A 23,963-nucleotide genomic window follows, 5' to 3' on the forward strand; every position below is an offset into this window, starting at 1 on the left:
AATAATTCAGGTAATCTACAACTCCTTCCATTAACACTGTTGTTTTTATCCGTTTCCACATGCAAACTTCTTTCTGCTTATAAATCAGGAGACTAAAGGGGAATAAATACATACGTATCATAGTGATCTAACACCCATCCCAAGCAAGCCTCATCCTGTGTCACTGCCTAAGTCATGCAAATTACACCAGAGCTGCCAGTTGACTAAGATTAATGACACTGCGCCAGCTTCTTTGTTTCTCTCTGCGGCCGTTTAGTGTGAAATACTATCCAAAAACATTATCTATCCTCGATTAATCCCACAAATTTGTTCACACGATGCACATTGTTTAGGGCAATTTACAACAGGAACATACTGAGCACAATTGCATTTAATTACTTGGGTTCTAATTACATTCATTAAAGGCTAATAAAATAAATGAAACAGCTTTAAAAGCTTCTGCAAAACACATGGGTCTTGTCTCCCTAGTGAAACATACAGTAGATGTTTGATGTGAAACACAGACTTGACCATATAAGTGTGTTTATAGATGTATATATATACATATTCCATACGTTATGTAAGGTAGATTTTAAATCAGAAGCAATAAAACATCAAGTATTCTACAAATGCATTTACTTAATGAGTGGTTGAGAGATTTTAGGAACCTAGAACTACTTTTTATGTGGCGAATAAAGAGAAAAGCAAATCAGTTTTCAAAATCCATTTTGAATCTTAATTGTTTCCACCTGCGTGGCCCAGATGCCCAACCCTCTTTCCCATGTCCATATCATAAAGGCCACTGACCAACAGAATAGGGAGTCATTCCACTCATGCTGGGTTCTGGAGAATATTTCCATCAGTTTAATCCCAAAACTCAGTCAAGACTTTTGGCTTACTTCCCTCCAACACCAGAGGCAGCTTGTTGAAAGATCCTATAATCTATTGTATGGAAATTCATACTTTAAGGAACACTGGGCACTCTGAATAATTTATTCTGTGAGGGTAAAAAAATAAAAATGAGCTTTGTAAATATCTGATTTTCCTAATACTTGCATACCCATTTTAATGCACTGTGTTTGGACCATTTGAGAAAGATAAAATGTAAAATATTAGTGCTGACAACTATGCCAGAGAGAAACAAATAGTGTACGTTCAAATAAGGGCTTTCATTTCAAGCTTTTCCGTCACTTGGCTACAGCTCAGAATAAGCTATATTACTAAAGACAAATGTCTACCTAACTGTCTTATATAGCTTTGAAGTCCATGCTCTACTTTATCGAGCCCAGGGTGATTTTATCTAATAAAGGTATACTGTGCCTTGTAAAGCCCTTTCCAGTGCTCAGCACTGGCAAAGGGAGTGGCGACATATAAATCTAAATACATGTGATTGGCATATCTCATCACAAACAGTATTTTGCTTCTAGAGTGGATTTTGAGCATTATCTGAAATAAACCAAGAACTTTGAGGGTGATTTTGATAGACACCTGGATTTAGGATTTCAACTGGATTCAAATCTTTGCCAAAGAATGAAGATTAAAAAAAAAAAAAGTCTAACCTAAACACATTGGAAATGTGTTCTACAACTGTCTTCTTTTATATGAGTGCTCTTTACCTAGCAAGTCCACCTCTAGGTATCCACTTTGGGGAAATACTCTCACACATGCACAAAAACAGAGTTAGGAAGATGGTCATTACAGCATTATTTATAATGGTGAAAAAAAATGGAAACTTCCTAAATGCTCATCAATAAAGGAATGGTTAATAATTATAGGAATCCATATTCTCTAGCCCTATGTAGCAATTTAAAAGAACAAGGTAAACCCATATGTATTATATGGAATATTGTCAAAAAAGGAAGCTGTGGGACAACATATACTATATGAATGTACAAGATAAAAGAGTTTGTAGACGTGTGTGTGTGCGTGCATGTGCCTGTGTGTGTGAGCACACAGAAAAAGATTTGAAAGAATCCCAAACCCAATAGCAATTGTGACCTATGAGGAGAGTAGACAAGGGGGTAGTAAGAGACCCTCAGAGCAGGAAAAAGGACCTCGACTTGTTACCTAATACATATCGAATTGAATTTCTATAAGAATGTATTTATGTATTTATGTTGTATTTTATGCAACTTTTGAAATTAACATATGCACAAGCTGAATATTTAGAACCGTAATGTGTTATTAAATGCACCCTCATGCACACACATACACACACACAATAATTTCCCAAACATCTTCAACTTATAGCATTTCAGAACATGATCTGGAAAGTTATAACACGGAATGGGATTTTACAATCTAGTTTTCTCTTTGACACCTGCTCTCTGCTTCTACCTCACTATTTTTATTTCCTCCTGTTACGTGTCAGTGCCAGTAGTTTGGGGGAGTTCTCTTCTCCTAACACAGCTGCAGGAGGCACTTAGTGTCTTCACAGAATCCCCCTAATAGGAATGCTGAATTGCTTGCACCCCCGACCCTATAGAATCCTATGAGTTTCAGAATCGTGCCCAACATGGTTGAAGATTATTATCTCTTCTGGAAGAGATAATGGCACAGGCTTTGGTACACTGCAAGCACAAGTGTTTGCTTTAGGAAAAGTTTTAAAAGAATGATATTCTGCTATTGTTCACTCATTGATGCAAATGCTTTAGTAGGATTTTGACACTCTGTTATAGAACTCAGAATCATAATAGATAGAAAAGGACTTGACACCAAAAAAAAAAAAATGAGTAAACTGAAAAGCAAAGCAGATATGAAGCCTTGGATTGTATTTTCTGATGCAAGCCTACATTTCTCTTTGCCACTTCTCAAACACCACAAAATCTCCAGAGCCTGTGAGATTGAAGAAACCCAAGAGTGAAGATTCACCATTTCATCACATTATCTCTGATAATGCCTAGAGAATGCAGTCCAAATCATTAGGCCTTACGTTCAAGGCTCATCGTCTACAGAGTTTTACATCTCAGTACCTGGTTTTCTACACCATGTGTGCTGCTCAGACTTGGTGATTTTTTTTTTTTTTTGATAGTCTCTCCTCCTAGAATCTCTTTGTCATTCTCTGCTACTCTCCACCTGTTAGGATCCCTCAAGGTCTACCTAAAATGTCATTTCTTCTGGTGATTTTCCCTGGGATCCCACGAGATACCTTTCCTGCTGAAAGTCATCTTTGCTCTCGCTGTACCTCCATTATAGTTTATTTGCCTCATGTGCTCTTGTATTATGGATCTCCATGTATGTCTCACAACCCCTCATAAAATGTAAGCTCCTTAAAGTTTGGGACTGCTATCAACATGCATGAAACCAAGTAGTGTACTTATCACATAGCAAAAAGGAATTTTAAAAAAACTAATAATTGACCAGTTTAAAAGAATGCCTCCAATGTTTGAATAATTACTCAACAATGTGTACTGATATAGCCATCAGTAGACAGAGCACCTCCAATGTCTAACAGAGTACCTGGCATATAATAGGTGCTCAATAAATATTTGTTGAATGCATATGAATAAATATATCAAGAAACAAATATATGAACAAACGAGTGAAGGGTTTTTTTTCTTTCTTTCTCCCATTTGTCTACCCTAGGAGGGAAAATGTTATTATAGTGTCACATGAATAATGTCAAAAATCCCTTCATGGCATTTCATCAAAAACAGCAGTCTTCAGTATTCTAGTCTAAAACTATAATAACAGCTTTCTAACAAAGTCTGTAATTCAACAGCTAGTTTCCATTAAGAGTTTTAAGAATGACTCTAACATGCTTATAGTTTAAAATCTGTCCTATTTTACAATAAAGGCTGTAGAATGATTACAAATATGTTTAATGAGTCCTGGATTAGTAATTCAATATCTTTAGAATTCTGTCTTTATACATACTTGCAGAGATTTAAAGATAGACTGTTTTTAATGACATGAACATCCTGAGGGGTGATAGGCAGAAGAAATGCCTTCAAGGAGAACAGGAGGCTCAGTGATTCTTTTGTTAGTAGGAAATTCCCCTTGTACTTTATTCTGGGCAAGAGACCATGGCTTCCGCTGGGTGGCCAAGTGGCAGCATTCCTTGTATACACTCAGATGAGATGCAATCCCCTATACTACTTACAAGACCTTCTCTTTCCCTTTGCTAACAAAAATGCACAATGCAGCTGGAAAAGACCTATTTAAACAATATCAATACAATATAATGGGATACAGTGATTTCTTTCCTTTTCTCCTTTCTTTTTTTACCCACCTCTAGGAAACTAAGAGGAGCTGTTCTACGTAAGCACCGGAGAAATATATAACGACAAACTGAAAGCTCATGACCTCAATCCTCAGTCGCCCCTTGCCCCTCATTACTGCAGTGGTTGGTGTAGGGAAGGATTAAAGAGGGCTAGAAATCATTGGGTGAGCATACAAGGGCTCAGAAATTTGACCTTCGTTACTTAAAGCACACAGTCTCCACTAAAAGCTGGTATATGAGGAGAATTAAAAACAGAACCAAGAAAGGTCAGGTGGAGTGCAGATGCACTAACAAAGATGAGGTTGAGATGGCAAAAAAAAAAAAAAAAAATCCTCCAAAATCTTTTCTTCCACTGGACATAAATTGACATCACAAGGAGATGTTTTGGCTTTTGCCACTAACCAAAAATGCAGAAGAGCCTCTGTGCCAAAAGCAAGAGCTTAAAACTTACAATTGCCAGAACAAGGGAAGACTTTAACCCCCCGAAGGGGGCTTTCTTAGGGCACTTTCTAATGAACTGGAATCAGATTGTGCCTCCCCTATATCTGATAGCTTTTATTATCTGTATCTATGAATTACCCAAGTTTAATGGGAAATACGAGAAGAGAGTACAAAGGCACTGACTAGTAAAATATTTTTACAATTGTGAAATTTGCAGCCAGTTTCTTTCTTCCCTGGGAAGGCAGAGTAAGGGGCAAGGGGCTAACATCATAAAGCATATGACCATGGCAACAGCCGCAATGGGGGCGTGAACTCAAAAGCATTTCAAAAAACATACACTAAGAAGTGAATGATTCCCATCTGTCAGCAACAATGGGGCCACATTATTCATTGTTCTGGCAGTCCTGTACCCTACGGGTGTTGGGAATAGGCCTCCCCTTCAGAGATCTCTGGTTGTAGATGAGGAAACAGAGGCATTTAATTGAACTAAGCCTAAGTGACTTGTCTCAAAGAAGTAAGCAGCCTGAGTTCGGTAAGTGTTTACTGACTTTGGGAAAGAAAATCCAATACCCAGCTATTTACTTTTTTAAGAACAATAGTGACTCTAAACATATTTTGTATTTCCATACTGGTTTGCACTTTCCAGAACAATTTCATAAATCTTCAATGAAGTAAATAAATGAGTTAAATATTGTCATCAAAAGATGGCCAAATGTTAGGGGAGGATCCTAATCTCTATTTTTTTCTATTTAAACAAACAGCAAATCCTCTGCGACAGTGCTGTCCAATAGAAATGTAAACTAATGCACTCATATAATTCAAACTTTTCCAATAGCCATAGTAAAAAAAAAAAAAGTCAAATAAAAAAAGAACAGGTGAGGGGTGCCTGCCTGGGTGGCTCAGTCGGTTAAGCATCTGTCTTCGACTCAGGTCATGATCCCAGAGTCCCGGGATCAAGCCCTACTTCTGGCTCCCTGCTCAGCGGGGATCTGCTTCTTCTTCTCCCTCGGCCCCTCTGCCCCTCTCCCTCACTTGTGCTCTTGCTTGCTCGCTCTTTCTCTCAAATGAATAAATTAAAAATCTTAAAAAAAAAAAAACAACTAGTTACCTCTCATGTGTTCAGTAGCCACATGCAGCTAATGGAAACTGTTTTTAATAACATAGCCCTAAAGTTCCTCCTTTCTCCTAATTTATATGTTATGCTGTCCTAGCTTCTCCATTAGCCACTGTAGATTTCAGAAATATAAAAAACTGATTGACTTGACTTAGTGTCATAATTACCAAGAGCATCTAATAATCCACTTGGGAGATATTCACATAGTCTCTCAAGTCCTCAGAATGAGTGTGTGTGTGTGTGTGTGTGTGTGTGTGTGTATGTGTGTGTGGTGGATGAAGGATTAAATGAGAACAATGGAAGCCTGACTTTGAGTCTAGTCTCTTTAGAGGCACTATGATTTTGTGCAAGTCATTTCCCCACCCTGATCTTCCATTTACTCTTTGGTGAGATGAGGACTGGGTGACCTTTCTAGTTCTGACAGGCAGTGGCTTGGTAATAAAAGTTTACTTCCTTTTTGCCTTAAGGACCACATTCCTTACACTTCAGCAGTTGTCTATATGTTGTGATTTATGGAGTAGTAGTAGGATCACCAGATTTAGGAAAAAATATCCAGGTAAAGTTTAGTTAAACTAGAACTTCAAGAAAACACTGAATGATAAAGTATAAGCATATCCCATGCAATATTTACTATGTACTAGTACCAAAAATTCTTCCCTTTTTGTTTACCTGAAATTTTGTGTTTACCTGAAATTCCAATCTAACTGGTGCACTGCATTGTATCTGGCAACCCTAAAGACTAAGAAAGCCTCGTGGTCCTTTTCGTTCCCCAAAGTCTTGAAGTTCTCATATTGTAGCTCAGCAGAATGAGCTAAGCACAGGGATGGCTGGGTGGCTCAGCGTTTGAGCATCTGCCTTCAGCTCAGGGTATGGATCTTGGAGTCCTGGGATCGAGTCCCACATTGGGCTCCCTGTGGGGAGCCAGCTTCTCCCTCTGCCTGTGTCTCTGCCTCTCTCTGTGTGTCTCTCATGAATAAATAAAAAATCCTAAAAGAAAAAAAAAAAGAATGAGATAAGCACAAGCTTTTGTCAGATCCCATGAGTTGGAACACTGGCTTAGTACATTTTTGCTGTGTGTGACTCAGTTTCCTCATCTCTAATCTTAAAATTGACCTATAAGGTGAGTATTTATCACTATTCCATAAATGAAGAAACAGAGAGGTTGGACTAACCCCTTTACATTCATATTTTAAACACTGATGTTTCTCTCTAAGAGGGCAATCATTAAATGAAACACTGTATGTGCCAGGTACATGTTAAGCACTCAACAAATGCCATATATTTGTGCTATCCCTAAGACTAGAAGAGTTGTGGGTAGGGTGGTGAGAAAGGGAAATTTTTACTTAGAGGATTTTTTTGGAAGGGCAGACATGAATGAGACACTATAACACAAACTTGAGCAGCTGAGGCAGGAGTGATGAATAGAAAGGTACAAAAAAAGACATATAATCTGGATGGGAGGGTACACAACCTTTAGCTCTCCACATGTTATCTGCCTCACTGAGCACTGCACATGACACTATGTTTCAGAGTTCCTGTTCTGCGCGTTTTACAAAACTCAGTTTCATAGTAATTTTAGTACTGAGTATGGCAATCTGAATCAAGGTTTTCCTTCATTAAGGAAAGCACAGATACCATGCCCAAGACAAATTCCTTTTCCCATTTCTCCGATATTTCTGTAAACCATGTACAAAATGCAATTGCAATATACAAGGATAGCATCACTGGGAAAAGTAAGCTTTCCTGGGGGGTTGGGGGTTGAGTGGCAGTGGGAAAGGGCCAATGTTTGCCTTTACAGAATTATGAGCTAAATTGAAAGCATCACTTCTGGGGTTCCTTTTAGTGCCATTAGCAGAGCCACCTCTATCTTCCACCAATGGCTGCCACTAATATGGTGTGATATTCCCAAAGCTTGGAGACCAGAAAGCTCTTTACAATTTTTCTATTGCCCTAAGAAAGCTCTATCCCCTCTGACTGAGACTGATTAGCAAGTAAGAAATCTTTTCCTCATGATTTACTTCCTAAATTCTCAATTCCAATGATGCTGGCCTGCCTTCTCAAATTTAATGAGATCATACCTTTTAGATGTTCAATAAACATTATTTTTGAAAGAATAATAATAAAATCATCAGACCTTCTTTTAATATTCCATGATTTTTTTCTCACTAAGCCTTACCTAACTTGTTGAAACCAATGAAAGTTGTCACATTTGTATAGCTTGGCCTCCAGAGCATATTAAGACTTCAGTGGGTGGTAGACACAAAGCAAGAGCAAGTTGATACTAAAAATAGGAAATTGACCCAACAGTAGGGCTGGCCACTGAGGAAAGTACCCAGTAGTGCAAATTAGCATCTGTATCCAGAGGGTTTATCTGGTCAATGAGGACCACAGCTGGAGTATCCAGACTCTTATGATTCTCAAATTCAGTGCCCATGTTTTGGGGTTTCAGTCTATTTAAGGATCAGGACTGGTCTAGGAGCTAGAGGTACCAACAAGGTCTAGTCCCTGGGAAAGGTGGCTGGCAGAGGTAAGCAAAGTACCTCTGGCAGTGGTCTGGGATCTAAGGCAGAAAGCCACGCCTACCAGATTTTGAAATCCTTATCTGAAAACTCAAGAAGAAATCTGTTTATACTCACTGAATACACACAGAAAGATGAAGGGAAGCCTTCATTTTAGGGGGTATATGAGTGCCAGAACTAATCTTGCAATAACAGGTCTTAGAGATCTTACAGAAGCAGGACAAATTCTAGATCACATACGCCAATGAGGCATAATCTGTTGATGTTTTTTCCCAGTTCTTAAGATTTAAGCCCAGGGATTAAGGAAGACTGATTTTTTTTTTTAGATTTATGATAGTCACAGAGAGAGAGAGAGAGAGAGAGAGAGAGAGGCAGAGACACAGGCAGAGGGAGAAGCAGGCTCCATGCACCGGGAGCCCGACGTGGGATTCGATCCCGGGTCTCCAGGATCGCGCCCTGGGCCAAAGACAGGCGCCAAACCGCTGCGCCACCCAGGGATCCCAGGAAGACTGATTTTAAAGATGGAAGTCTTCAGGTCATACATGTATCTATAAGCCCAACAGGACTGGTGAAGGTAAAGACTGATAATTTATCCATTGAGTTAGATAGCCTCATGTCACACATACCCTGAAGTTTCTCAATAATGGCTAAATGCCATTTTTGAAAAAGCAATTCAAACTAATTATTGTCTAATATTAATTAAGAAACACTTTAAAAAGAGAACCCAGTTTTCCAACTTGCAGTTTGAAAAGCAGGCCTAATAAGAGTTCAAAAAGCTGTTTTCCATGAGCCTGTAGAGAGAAAATATCATTTCTTCTCCATGGTATAATGCTCTAATATAGTCTACTTTAGAAATATGGTTCAGGTCTTTAAGTAGAGCTGACAACACCTGCCGCACTATTCAGTCATTGACTGTGGACTCTCAAGGATGGTAGACCGGGGAGGGGGAAATGAGAAACACTGGTCAAAGGGGACAATGTTTAAGTTAGGGTGAATGCATTCTGGAGATCTATGTACAAAGTGGTGACTGCAGTTAACAATATTATATCGTATACTTGAAATCTGCTAAAATGGTAGATCTTAAGTGTTCTCACCAAAATTCCTATGGTAAATTATACCTCAGTACAGCTCAAAAAAATCTAGATGAAATGGAAAAGGTATGGAAAATGACCAGAGACAGAAACCTAGAAGCCCCTACATACAAAGATGGGGAAGAGGAATGACAGTTAATGAAGTACACTGAAAAGGAAAGGTCAGGCCAAAGAAGTAGAAGAGCCAGGAGGAAAGGCCATCATGAAAACCTAAGGAAGAGGGTGCTTCAGAAAGTCTGCTGTAGTCAGTGGTAGCAAATATGGAGAGGCCTAGATGTTTCCTACTTGGCTCTAACAGCTTCTCTCTAAGCAGATTCACACAACATTCTAACTTTGGCCTAGTCACCAGCTTCAGCAAAGGCTGGAAAAGGATTAAACACGGTTTGAGCTGTAAATCTGCAGGAGAGCAAAGCAAGGTCTTTTCTTCTTTGTGCAGTGTAGAGGACCACACCTAAGGGGCAACTGAGGAATGCATAAAATTGCTGCCTTTAGCTTCAAAAGTGAGCAAATGATTGTTTTAATAGGACATAAAGTACAGGAGTCAAACCAAGACAATGGAAATAAAAGTAAAAACCAAGAGATTCCTAGATATCATTTGAAGGCATTTAAAAAGATTCTGTTTAAGATTCTTAGGATTTGCACATAAATCTGGTGTTGGCAAATAATTGCCTATTCCACTGCCAAAGTTCTACTTTGGGGTTCTTAAAAATTCTCCAAACATATGGTGACATAGCCTTTAGAGCTTAGAATTTAATTTTTCACCTGTATGCTAGAAAAGAAATGTGTTAGCTTCAAGTAATACATTATTTTTCTAAATATTCATTATAAATACTAAGACTATAATATTACATGTCTCCTGAAAGCATTACAAGCCTCAACATTCTTTCACTGTTGTTTTAATAGATTATTGTAAAAATACCTTAAACTTGTAAAAAACTGAAAACTTGGGGGAGGTGCAAATATACAAAAAATATACAGCAAAATATATCAGAAAAAGCAAATAGTTTATTTTTTCTGTTTATTCAATATATCACCATACTCATCTGTCCATGCATGCTATATGTTAGCATAGAACTTTTCCAACATTTTGAATTCCATTAATCTAAAATACAAAGCCCTACACCTGTGATATATTACTAATGCTAATAGATAAGATCACCCAATTATAAACTTCAGTTTACTCTTATTAATGTAGCAAATGAAGTCATGGAAGTGAGTGAGATCTCATTTTGGATAAGGTTCCATTTCTTGTTAAATGTTGTTATTTCAGAGTTGGGCATATATCATCATTGATATAACAATAACAGATGTCTTATTTGTGGATCCCTCTCCTGTCTGCCTCACAGCAATGATTTTACTACTTGTGAAGGATTACAAAAAATTACTGGAAGATTTACAAGAGGTCTCTGCAGTATTTATCTAGAAGCCAAGTATAATATTGTTTTTCCAAACCCATCAACCAACACAACTTAATCCCAACTCAAAAGAACTACATTATTCTTTCCTTAGTCAGGCTGTATGATTACAGCTTCTGTACCCTTTTTGTCAATAAAAGTTGGATTACTCGCATTGCACATGTTAGGTGGGGTATGAACATCTCGTTCCCTGTTTTCCTGAAAACATCAACAGTTAGGTTTTCTGGAAGATACTAACATCAGGTTTTGTAGTGTGTACTTACAGAGCCAGTTCTTTTTTCTCCCCTACTGGGGTGCTACTTTTTATTTTGGCAGTCCTTAAAGGGTTTAGAACTTGCTTGTTTTCAGGTTTAATTGAAATTTCACGTTGTTCCTTATGAATTGCTTGGGAATAAAGGCCAGAGAACTTTGGGGATTTTTCAGGACATTTAAATACCTTTCCCTGTTAATAGTCTACTGAAAAGAAACCTAGAGAGACAAGCCTTTAAATGTCATAATCTGGGATGGCTGGGTGGCTCAGTAGGTTAGCACCTGCCTTTGGCCCAGGGCATGATCCTGGAGTCCTGGGATCGAGTCCCATACCAGGTTCCCTGCATGGAGCCTGCTTCTCCCTTGCCTATGTCTCTGGCTCTCTCTCTCTCTCTCTCTCTCTGTGTGTGTGTGTGTCTCTCATGAATAAATAAATAAAATCTTTTTTTTAAATGTCATAATCTTGGGCACAGTCACTAGGGCCATGTCCTCAAGTACCAGCAGCAGTATGGCTTGACAGCATGTGCTGTAGATGATAGGAATGTCAGAGTGCAAGTGTGTGACCAAGGTGCTGGAAAAGATCTGGTGAGATTTCTTAATATTTAAGGAATTTTTCACAAGACTTCATTTTGGGTTCCCAAGTGACATATTAGGGCTATCGCTTACCATCATCTTCTTACAGGTAATAGTCAAGGTGATTTTTATTCTAACAAGCTGGGCAATGGGCACCTATAGCACATCTGATTTTACTCTATATTGTGTTTTAAGAGCATACCAGAATCCAGTCAGGGATTCTTTAGATCATTTACAGGAAAATGGTAACATGGTGATGGAAGAGCTAAGAGGATCCAGGCAAGAAACAATGAAGCAATCCAGAAATTAGCAACAGCAGGAAGCCTCTGCCATCTCTAAGGACCAAGGGGAGTAGGTGTTATTCCTAGAGATCAAAGGCAGGGCCTATATAGGGGGAGCTAGAACTCCAGTTGAGAATTGCCTGGTGGGAACAGGAACAGGAACCATGGAGGGAGAGACAATTCCACAGGAACTAGAGCCACAGAAGGAAGGTAGCCAGTGCCAGAAATGAAAGCCGAAGGCAAAGACCTAAGAGGAGAACTATGTAGCTTCTCTCCCACTGCCCACCAGCCTTCCCCCTGTGTCTGCCATTGGCCAAAACTATGCAGAAGCCATTGGGGAAGGGAGGTTGTAAAGCATAGGTCCCTGCAACACAAACCAGAGAGGTGCAGAGCAAAGAATGGATTTGAGAGGAAACAAACAAATGACTGGCAAAAATAGTATCTGCTACTCAAAGAAATTTATGTCAAAAGCTGAAAAAAAATTTCAGATTCTTTCAGTATTACATACAGTCTCCATCTTCAAAGAATCATTGGAAAGACGAGATAATAGGCATTAGATAATTAAACAATGCAAATATATGAATACTGTCTCCTTTGCTGGAATGCCCCTAGTTAGAATGTGATTTAGCTCATATATCATTGATCAGCAGGAAAATATAATTAAAAAGCAGGGGGATGTTCTTGCAATGTGGAATTCACCCTGTTTCAATATGCAAGAGGGACAAAAACATAGCAAGAGGAGAATTATAACTTTCTGCAGGAAAGGAAAAAGTTCCCCAGCATGGCTATTGCCTTGGTCACAGCAACCCTTTCTAAGGCTGCAGTATATACTTTTAGAAAATTAAAAATGAGAGCTTGCACTCTAGGCTCCTCCTCCAAAGAGGTGCTTCCCTAGCATAAGGAAACTCTTAGCTTGTGGCAGGTTGCAATGTCCCAGGGCTCACCTTAGCAACCACCCATTGGCTCAGACTCCATTTCCATCCATGTTATCTTAGCAACTCCTCCCTAATTAATCAGAACATTATTAGCATCTCCAGTCTATTATTACTGTTTGCTATTGATATCTATTATGGCCATATCTGGCCACACTAAAGAGGGGTGTATGCTAGGGAGATCCAACTTAGCTCAGATACCAAATATGGTTTTGATTATGCTTTGATTACAAATTGTATGGGGTTTTCAGTGGTCTGCCCAGTGAGCCCTTTTTATTGTGTGCATTTGTTTTGTTTTCACGTAAGACTGAATTTTTTAGGAAAACACATATCATGTTATGGTACAAGCACTTATAGCAAAAATATCATTTGTTTTGGTTACAAAGCACTATAGTATGGAGAAAAGATCAATCTGGATCATTTGTTCATTCATGCAGCATTTATTAAACATCCTCATACTTGGTCAATTCAAATATGAATCAGGTATAGGAAGAGCTTCCTCCCCAAAGAAGTTACAAGTAGACCTGCTCACACATCATTAAAATACAAAGCAGTAAATATAATAGGAATATTATTGGCATGACGAGAGAGTCTAGTACAGGGTAAAAGCAATTTTGCCAGCAGCAGGAAAGACCTCAAGAGATGATATTTGTGTGGTCTTATGGTAAGAGTTGGCAAGAGGTGAAGGAGAAAAGCAGCACAGTATGCTGTAGGAAAACGTGCAATGACATAAAGTAATATAATTAATTAATATATGAGTTTGATAGGAGTGTCTAGGAATGGAGCCAGGGATGAGAATCCATGCAGAAAATGCCAAGAACTGTAACCGGAGAAGTTGATGTCTAATAGCCAAAAGCCTGATAGGTCGAGCGATAGGAGTTTAGCATTCACCCTGTGAACAAGTGGACTCCAGCTGAGGTCTTTAAGGAGAGAAGTAACTTGATGAGAATTGTTTTCAGGAAGATCATTCTGGTGTCTAGGTGAAGAATGAACTCGAGGGGAGGAAGACAAATGCTGGGGAGATCAGATAGGAAGCTATATGAATACTCCAAACAAAAATGATGAGGGTTTAAGCCAGTGGCCATGAGGATGATAAAAAGGGACTTTAGCCAGAGGACACTTCTGAGGGAGAACTGACAGGTCTGATGATCGATTGGACATAAGAAATAAGGGACGTAAGTCAAGGATGACCTTAAGAGTCCTAACTGGGGCAACAGGGTATATTGAAATGCTATTAGTCGAGGTACAGAATTCTATTAAAAAAATGCAGATTTGAGGATGAAGGTAATGGTTAGCACTTCTATTTTCAAAATGGTCAGATTATTTCAGAAGTAGACATGGGGCCTTAATTTCTGTGAGATAGCTGTATGAATTGGTGAAAATCCATTGTTGACAGATATTTAACCATCTTTCTTATGGTTTGCATATTATTATAGTGAATCATAGGTGACCTAATTCCCTGATCTGTTAAATGGGTTTTACTTACCATTATCTGTAAAGAGATCAAGTTAAAAATCTATATTCTCAACATTTTAAAATATTGTGAGAAGCAGCAATACTTCCAATCCACAAAGCATCTGCACAGCTTGACAAGCATACAAAATGTAGATTGGGAAAGAAACACTGGATCTCTGGGCAGAAGCACTGCATGGGCTAACCGAGGACAGATGCAGTTTCATGGAAATGCTTGCAGTGTACATAAAGAAGGCATTGCACAGCCTTGAATTAATAGGAATATATATTCTAATTAATTGACAGCAAGAGCTATTGATAGAAAGAAAACCTAGATCTCTAGCTCCCTAAGCAAGCACCCTGACACAGCCAAATAAATTGCTGAGACTCTGTCTTTATATAATATATGATGTGGTCTTGCAATAATCATCCTACGTCTTCCCACCCTCCATCTATTATTTTGGATTTGGGGTTCCTTGTATTTAGACCCAAATTTAGTACACACCAGAGAGAAAACCTAGAAGTAGAAATTAGAGCAAAGAGCGACAGAAAATTTTAGAAAAGAACACTTTAATTCAGCCAAAATGGCCACCACGTTGCACTTATAAGAGTCTGTGATTTTTGTAAAAATAAAAATTCCACCAGTGACACTCCTTCACTGTGGTGCTTTTTTTTTTACAGCAGAAGTGAGAGTTATACTGGGCCATTGGCATTTTCTTGTCACGTTCTTGTGACCAAAAGCACATTGTCATGTAGGTGATTATTATCAGGAAATATAATTTTCTTTGTACTTAGTTACCACACAACCTTGCCTTTTAGTAGTATCTTCTAAAAAAAATATTATATGAACCTCTTCAGACATACTGTCTTCATACATGTCAAATCCCTAGGAGGTGTTTAAAGCCAAAAAGGCAGAAACACTGGTCCGACGCTTTCATTTATTGCATTGCCTTATGAAGTAAAGGCTTCCTTCAGGCTTTTTGCTTAAAGTGCTGCTAAAAATTAAGTTGGTGTGTTATATTGTACTGATCTTTGCAACACAGAAATACTTTAAACCAGCCTATTCATACAAACCCTTTATTTTAATATGCAATTGATTAGCTAGCATTGCACATAAAGAGAGAATAATTGTAAATTGCCAACTAGTCTATAAATATTCCCCTTAGGAGTGCCAAAATTGCAAGCTATAATACCACAATAGTGATGGAAACTTGAATAAACTTCTGTAAATTAAAATTTATGTCCTAATGATGTCTCTACCAAACCAATATTATCATTACTGTTTATTGAGCAATAACTTGGTTCCAGGCTTGGAGTTAGGGGTGGAAAGACATAAAAGATAAATAAGACTCAAACTCCACTCTCTGAAATTAGTGGAGGAAAACTTAAGAATATTAATAGCCATCTATAACAAAAGTGATCAATGGCATTATTATATATACAGGACACAGATGTGCATTGGGTGTGTGTATGTCTGTGTGTGTGTGTGTGTGTGAGTGAGTGTAACTACAATGAGAAAACAGTGGTGAACACAGTTCTAATGAGAGAAAAGTGTCAAATAAGGAACATGGCACTGTAGTGAATGATAAATTCTGGCTTTGAGAAATATCAGTGCTTTGACTCCTGGCTCTGTCTCTCACTAGCAAGATACTTTGTCTCACTGGGCCTGGATTTCTTCATGGGAACATCAAATAAGAGCAATGCTAAAAGCACCCAGTGTAGTGCCTGGCCCACAGGAAGTGCTTAATACATAGCAGCTATTGCTACTATCAGGAAAGGCCTCCTAGAAACAGAAGTTTAATAGACAAATTATGCCAGGCACTGGGTATTACCATTTACAGTTTCCTCCAAGAGAACAGCAAAGAGTCACCATGGAGCATCATCTCTGGTGGAGGTCTAAAAAAAGCAGAGGGCAAACTGCTCTGGTAAGAAATAAGTGTACAAACAAAATGATGCAGAGTGAGAGAAAACAGGAACTCCCCAAATCTAAGGAATGAAACTGAGTCAGGAGTCAAGGAAGTCTTGGTAACATACTTCCCCAGCAGGATGAAGGGTGTGCCATTGGAAGTAGCTGTATTCTTTGGCTCTGCAGCCAGGGTAGATGTCTTTCTTAGGGAACATAGGAATGGGGCATGCAATTGTTGGAGGATATTGCAGAGGGACATGTGGAAGGAAGGCAGGGCATTAATAATATTTGCAATCAGGATGGATTGATACTATCAGAGCATGGCACTGCCTTATTCATGACTTACATATGGCATATGCTTTCACCAAAGGTAAGAATTGTTCATAAACCCCTCAAATTCATTAGCATCTCAATCCTATTTGGGGAATAGGGAACATGGCATCTTTGCAGTCCAGAAGACTCTTAACACTTCTTAAGGATCTGCTTCCAATTTTTAGCACACGGCCTAACAAAAGAGACCAGATTCCTCAGGATTCAATTAAGGGATTCCCTGCAGGAATGCAACTACTCATCCATTAACTTTATCCTGTTGTGGATTTCCTAAAATTGCATAAAGGAGCCTTGTTTGGTAGAGAATGCTGCACAAAACAGAAAAGCTTTGGGAAACTAGGCCTGAGGAAGAAACAACTAGGGAGTATTGTGCATGTTCCTCTAATACTTTGCAAAATTTGTGTACCGTGGTGCACATAGAAATGAATTCTGAATGTGAGTCAAACAGTAGGAGGGCACTGTTGATGGCTGGATCTGTCAGAAAGATGCTCACTTACAAAAAAAATAAAAAAAAAAACTACAAGGAAAATTGTGAATTTCCTGCTTAGCATTCACAGTAATTCAGCAATACTTCCCTTTAAAAATGTAAAACAGCAAGAATATGGTAAATGAAGTGCATTTTTATTTGTTTATGACATGAGAGTTTCTGACTTGTGAAAAGGCTAAAAGGCCCACAGGCAAAAGAATCTTTGTCTCAAAGGGAAAATGCTGTGGAAGAAAATAAAGGTTGGGTTAGGTATTCAACAAGATTCAGAGTCACTCTCGGGGGAGATGTCCTTCATTTGGGGAGACTCTTAAGCTCATTCAGGCCACCAGGGTACCAGTTAGCACAAGGCAGTTGTAATTCGCTAAATGGAACCCTGGTGGCCTAAAAGAATCAATGCTACCAAAGAGACAAACTTACCTACAGGGAGCAAATTAGGTGCTAGCAGAATGTCTGATTATTTTGCCGTTTATATTTATAGAGTCAGTGAGTCAACAAGTATTTATTGACCCCCTAGAGGTAGCACTGCTCACTAATAAATGTGTGGGTACCTATTAGTGGTTAGACACAGTCTCCTGCCCTCAAGGAGATTTACAATCCAATAGAGGTGATAACTCTCCTTTAAAATGGATACTTATTAATAAAAACAACAAAAGGGAAATTAGGAAGTTTGGGCTGGGAATTTTTTTTGCCACATTGGAAAATGGGATAATAATAAATCAGGACAAACCTGAATGATGGACTTTGATTGGTTTTTCGTTGTTGTTGTTATTGTTGTTTGGTTGGTTTGGAATGGTTTATGGGGGAGTGGGGGGGTTGTTTTTAGTTTCAGGGTTTTTTTGGGGTTTTTTTGTTTTGTTTTGTTTTTAAAGGCAGAAATATTACATGACAACAGGAGGAAGGATTTATTTGAAACCTTCAGAAAAGTCTCAGTCAAGAATTTTTTCAACTGAACAAGGGAGAAAAATCATATTAGCACAAAATGAATATTTTGTTCAACTGAACAAGGGAGAAAATAATATTAGCACAAAATGTCTTGGTTGGCCAGCTAAAAGATACAACATGGCTTGAGTTACATAAGAGAGATAATAGACTTTGTGGGTAAAGCTGGCTACTAGGGAAGAGTTTTGTTTGCTTGCTTTTTAAAGTTAACATCTAACAAGGAAGTCATCGGAGGTAATTATTAACAGAAATACAAGATCTAAGGAATGACCAGTATTTTTTGGCTGTGTGCAATAGGATTCTGAGTAAGGGGTGCTTAGGGCTAGGAAGTGAATAATACAGATTCAATCATCTTGCATCCCAGTCTGGGTAGAGGCTGTCTAGTGGGGCTTGAGAAAGACAGTGGGGTGCTTTGGTAGCTCAGTGGTTGAGCTTCTGCCTTTGGCTCAGGGCGTGATCCCGGGGTCCTGGGATGGAGTCCCACATCAGGGTCTCCATGGGGAGCCTGCTTCTCCCTCTGCCTATGTCTCTGCCTCTCTCTCTGTGTCTCTCATGAATAAATAAAATCTTAAAAAAGAAGAAAAAGGAGGAGGAGAGGAGACAGTGAGAAACAAAGTCACATTTGCGGGGGAATCTATTGATTCCCAATCTATTGAAGGGGCATTTAAAGGAGCCTAACCAGCCCAGCTTGAGTCCTATTGAGTTTGATAATGACAAAAGGAAATCTAGTGAGAGTTACACTGAGGGCCACTTGCCAAATAGTACTAAACTCACCCTGGAACCTTTCTTGCCACAGGATGGCCTCCTATGTTAAGCAGGGTCCCTCACAATCATGAAGAGAAATCTGGGGCCCGAAAAGGAAATGTATTTAAAAGAAGTGTGTCTGTGGGAGTTTAATCTATGAAAGTTAAGCATGAGATAAGATGAAATCTTCAAAAGGATTTCCCACAGTAAGGAAATTATAGTGAAAGGGGATGAATTACGTTTGCATTGAGATGCTCTTCCACAGATCTGTGAAAAGAAATAATGTCGCTATTTTCGTTTCAAACGTACTGAACTTAAGAAGTTTTGTTCAGGGTCAGGAATGAGAAGTCTGAACCAGCAATAACAGCAGACTTAGGGACACTTAACAAATCGTACTAACCTCCCCTCCCCCAAAGCCCTTATTGACACAGGGTGGCCTTCCATGCTAAGCCAGCCCCTCACGATCTTCAATATCTATCTTAACCATAATGCAGTCCCTCTCTGGACCCCATGGCTCTGCAAAGTGCTATCAGGGAAACCAGGCAATCGGAGTCCTAGTTCTGCTACCTATGGTTCTGAGTTAGACTTAAACCTCTTTGATATCCATTTCCTTGACTATTAAAGAGAGTCAGATAATAGATCCTATCTCAGGGATGTTATGAAAATTAAACAAGATAATATATATCAGGCATCTTGTATACAGTGTGTACTCACTAAATGTCAGCTATTACTCTAACATACCTTTCTAAATTATAAATATACATGCAAAGGAATCTTGGATATGCCATCAATTTATGTGTTCATTTCTTTCTACTTCCTACAAATATCTTTTTTTCTAAATCTGTGTCCCTCTTTAGAACCTATAATAAATTGCCTATTTTTAAGAATCCTCACCCCTCTCTGATTAACTATATGCAAGATTATTGCACTTTTACAAACTCCATTAATTTTCAGTCATTTCAATCCAATGCAATTCCATTTTAAAGGACATGAGATTTGAAATCAGAAGATGTAGGTCTCATAAGTTTTAGCCAAATAATGTAGACAAGTTTCTGAACCTCCATGAATCCAAATTTTCTAGTTTTGTAATAGAAGTAAGAACAACAGACATTTACACATCACCAGCCTTGCAGTATTATTATTAAAACAACTCAGATAACACATGTAAAGCTCCAAAAAGCTTCAGCAATCTGAATATTATTGTTAGAAACCACTTTTAGAGGATTTTGTGCTTATCACTGACTAGAGGATGAACTTTGAGAGTAGACACCATTGCATCTGGTACAGAACATTTGTATCACCAGGACTCAAGAAATGTTCTCTATGCATTTGCACAGAGATAGTTGGCAGGCCCAGAAAGAAGACAGGGCCTAATCCAACAGAGCTGACAGGGATCCCACTGAATGATTCTTTAGAGTAGGGAGCTGGAAAGACTAACTCGAAATGGTACCAACTCCCTCCCACATGTTGTGCTCTTTTTGATGACAACAATGGAGTTTGAGGTTCTTGACCAAAAGAATTATGTGATATCTTGGTTCAAGCTTGCAACTTCACCCCTCGTTCTAAAATAGTAGTTGCCAGTTCATGTGCAGCTTCTCGTAGTCCTTAATTCAGGCATCTTCAAGAGGCTCTTGATCTACATGGCTGGTATATAATCTTCAGAGTGTGGCATTTCTTTTTTTTTTTTTTTTAAGATTTTATTTATTCATGAGAGACACAGAGAGAGGGAGAAGCAGGCTTCCTGCTGGGAGCCTGATGTAGGACTTGATCCCAGGATCCCAGGATCACACCGAGCCAAAGGCAAACACTCAACCACTGAGCCACCCAGGTGCTCTGAGTGTGGGATTTCTGAATCAGCACATCATATTATCCAGAGTTCTAGAAGGCTTAAACTAGCCTCTTGGTTATTAGTGGTACAAACGGATCTCTAGAATCAAACTCATAGAAGCATAAACTGAAACCAAAGAGGCAACATTTAAGCAGTATCTGAGGTTCTAGGAGTGACAAACATCTCCCCCAAATTGGCCCTTTATCTCAAAAGCCTCTGATTCTGGTCCAGCATTTGCATGCTCTAAAACTACTCCAAGTTCACCTTCCAATTCCATCTCACCCAACTCCACCTCAGAATCTCCTCCTTTTTGTTACGTGCTTCCCTCACAGGTTATCCATCAATACAATGGTTATTATTGGTATGCAAGAAAAAAGGGGTTTTAAAATGCAAGTGATGACAACTTAGAGGATAATGATAGGGACCAGCGTAGAGCCAAACCAGCTTGTTCTTACTTGAAAGAACAATTTAAATAAATATCTAATTATCTCAAAGCACACCATTCATCATGCATCATAACATATTTTGAAATCAGTTTTCTTTCTCTCTGTATAAACCCTACCTCAACTTATTCTCCTCCCTCTCTCGAAACATCACAATATTCTGTCCCAAACACAGCTCACATTCCCCTGTTGGTTCTTGTTCTTTTACTCCCCAGTCTATTCTTTACTCCAACTAATGATGCTCTCTCTTCTTTTCTATGAGAATTAATGTTTTCTTTCTGTCTTCTCCAGCCCTCCACTTAGTCCACCAATACCACAATAATTACAGACAAATATGGGAAGGGGTAAGAGAGAGGAAAAAGCTGTGAGCACTCAGATTTAATAGGTTTGCCTGTCACAAAAATGAACATTTCAAGCTTGAAAATTGCCTGAGTTTTAAACACTGTCTGAACTTGATAACACAGAAGTAATGAGCAAAAACTTTTGAAACCCTCCTAAATATTTTGTACACCTGGATATGCCCCCCAGGAAATTCCTAGCAGTTAAATTAAAGTGCTGCTTTAATTTTCCCCAGGTATGGCAGACAATAGTGAAGAATTCCTATCAGTCCTCTCCCACGAATTCAGTTTCAAAGCTGTTAGCACAACACTAGTATTTCAACATTCTTTTGGCTTTACCATCTTTATGTTCATTTTAAATTAAGAAGTCTAAAGCAGATCTTATCAAATCCATGATATTGTTAAGAGCACTTCAAGGTCCTTTTAAAAACAAGAATTACTTACATCAACTTACTTTATTGCTTCATTTTCTGACTCTAAAGGACACAAAGTATACTAAAGCAATTTAACATGGCTGTAACCTACAATTTTAACTTACCCTGAGGGGCCATTTCACCTCTTGTTTTACTTTTCCAGACCGAATCAATAGAGGGAAGAGTCAAGTCAAGACACATGTCATAACTGTATTAAAGGTCAATGAGGTTTAAACAAATTGGGTTCTGCTCATAAATAATTGACTCACAATTTGTACCAAGGTAGAGGGTGAAATGCTATTCACCTGAAACATCTTTAAAGTTTATTCTACCTATTGTTGGCACCTGAGGGAACTATAACTAAACATATGCTTGGGTCTACAAGTCAGCTGTCAACAAAGACTCTCTCAAGAATGTAAGGGGTAATAATTCAGTAGGAAACATACACAATCCACCTTGTTCATCACAAAAGAGGTCAAAGTAAACCCTTGGTATTCTGTAACATCGGAGGGCTTGACTAATTGCAAGCAATCCTAAAGATCTGCACCATCTCTCAATTTGAGACTTTAAATCTCAGGTGCTGTAAAGTCGATATATGAAAATGGGCGCAGCTTCTTGGAAGGGATCTTCAACAGCTGTGTAATATGCATGGATGCCCTTAGCTTTCTGATTCTCTGCTTACCATCACACAGAACTCTCATTAAGGCTCGAAATGGGCCTTTAAATTCTTCAGTCATAAACCACTGCATTGGGGGAAATGTAGAGCTATAGTAGTGTTTCTACTCTTGAAGACCTACAAAGGGATTGAGTACTGGGATGGAAGTTAAACAGGGAGCTCCTGGGAGAGTTTCCCTGTCTCATAGGAGACAGGCATGAGTAGAGAGTTCAGTTGTGCTGCCCTTCCCCACTCTTCCTACCTTGAACAATAACCAAATGCCTGCATCTGTGATAGCCATCTTGCAACTGACGGGTGAAAAATGAAAAGTCCAATACGCTAAATATGATGGAGAGGAAACAGAAGGAGTTTGAGCCCTTTATGAAATTGTTAAATTGCTACACTCTGGTACTCTTTACATCTAGACTTCTTGTTTTGTGAGATAATTAAATTTCCGTGTTGCAAAAGATGGATACAATGGTATGTAATAGTGTCTCTTCTCTCAAGGAATTTATTATTGATTTGGGAAAATGATACAAGAACTCAAATGATTTTAGTTAACTAATAGAAAAGTATATGAGCCTTTTGAAAGGTGAAAAAGTGCTATGAAGGTTTACAGTCACGAGGGACCTCATCCAGCCAGAGTTGATGAAGCGGACAATCAAAGAACAGGTGAGGAAATGGAGACGACCGGATGGGGTAGGAAGAGAAGATCTCAGACAGATTTGTGTTTGTCTTCTAGTTCTGTCGCTTATAAACTGTATAATCTTGAACATGTGGCTTGAAGTGCTCAGGCTTTCAATTTATTTGAAAGGCTTCAAAGGTGATTAGCTAATCTTTGGGTAAAGAATTTAGAGCAAAGTAAGCAGCCATGAATCAGTAGCTATAATTTCTGGAGAAATAGCATAGTAGTCCATAGTTTATCTTAACCATAGAAATTAGACCATCAATCCTACTCTGCCCTAACCTACCAATATGATCTGGTTGAAATGAGATTCATAATGCCAGTCAATGAAAAAGGAAATGCCTACTTGGTGATGTAGTAAGCAAGGAAAAAATGCAGCATCCATAGCTTCTCTACCCTACTCTTTTGCTCTTTGCCCCAGGTAGGTACAGATAAACCATGGCAGAGAAGTCATCACATCCTATCCCCTACCCCACCACCACCCCATGGAAAGATGTTCCTGCTCCTCCAGGTAAGAAGTTAGGATTCATGTCTTTTCCAGGCACTGTGTTAAGAAGCTTTCCCTCATTTAATTCTCACCTGAAGGCCTAGAGGTATATATTATTGTCCACATTTTACAGACGAGAAAGCTAAATTTACTATAAATTAAATAATGAGTGGGACGCCTGGGTAGCTCAGCGGTTTGAACGTCTGCCTTCGGCTCAGGTCATGATCCTGGGATCTGGGATCGAGTCCCACGTAGGGCTCCCTGCATGGAGCCTGCTTCTCTCTCTCTGCCTGTGTCTCTGCCTCTCTCTGTGTGTCTCTCATGAATAAATAAATAAAATATTTAATATATATATAAATAAATAAGTAAATAATGACTTAAATCACACTTTTAGTTAATAGAGAGATGAAATTCATACTTACTTCTCTAATTTAAAAAAC

General features: G+C 38.7%; 2 long non-coding RNA genes across 2 annotated transcripts in view; one reads left to right on the forward strand and one right to left on the reverse strand.

Annotated features, from left to right (window-relative positions):
* The window catches only part of LOC144302958 (uncharacterized), a 52,696-nt gene that overhangs the window by 9,926 nt on the left and 18,807 nt on the right, over positions 1-23,963 (reverse strand). The gene's annotated exons all lie outside the window — the stretch shown is intronic.
* Positions 4,987-23,963, forward strand: part of LOC144302957 (uncharacterized) — a 32,867-nt gene continuing 13,890 nt past the window's right edge. Inside the window, exons 1-2 of the long non-coding RNA XR_013369966.1 lie at positions 4,987-5,174; positions 23,458-23,547. This is a non-coding gene — a long non-coding RNA (uncharacterized LOC144302957). The remainder of the gene's footprint in view (positions 5,175-23,457; positions 23,548-23,963) is intronic.

This window comes from Canis aureus, chromosome 32, assembly GCF_053574225.1.
Source record: "Canis aureus isolate CA01 chromosome 32, VMU_Caureus_v.1.0, whole genome shotgun sequence".
In the NCBI taxonomy this organism is placed as follows: Eukaryota; Metazoa; Chordata; class Mammalia; order Carnivora; family Canidae; genus Canis; species Canis aureus.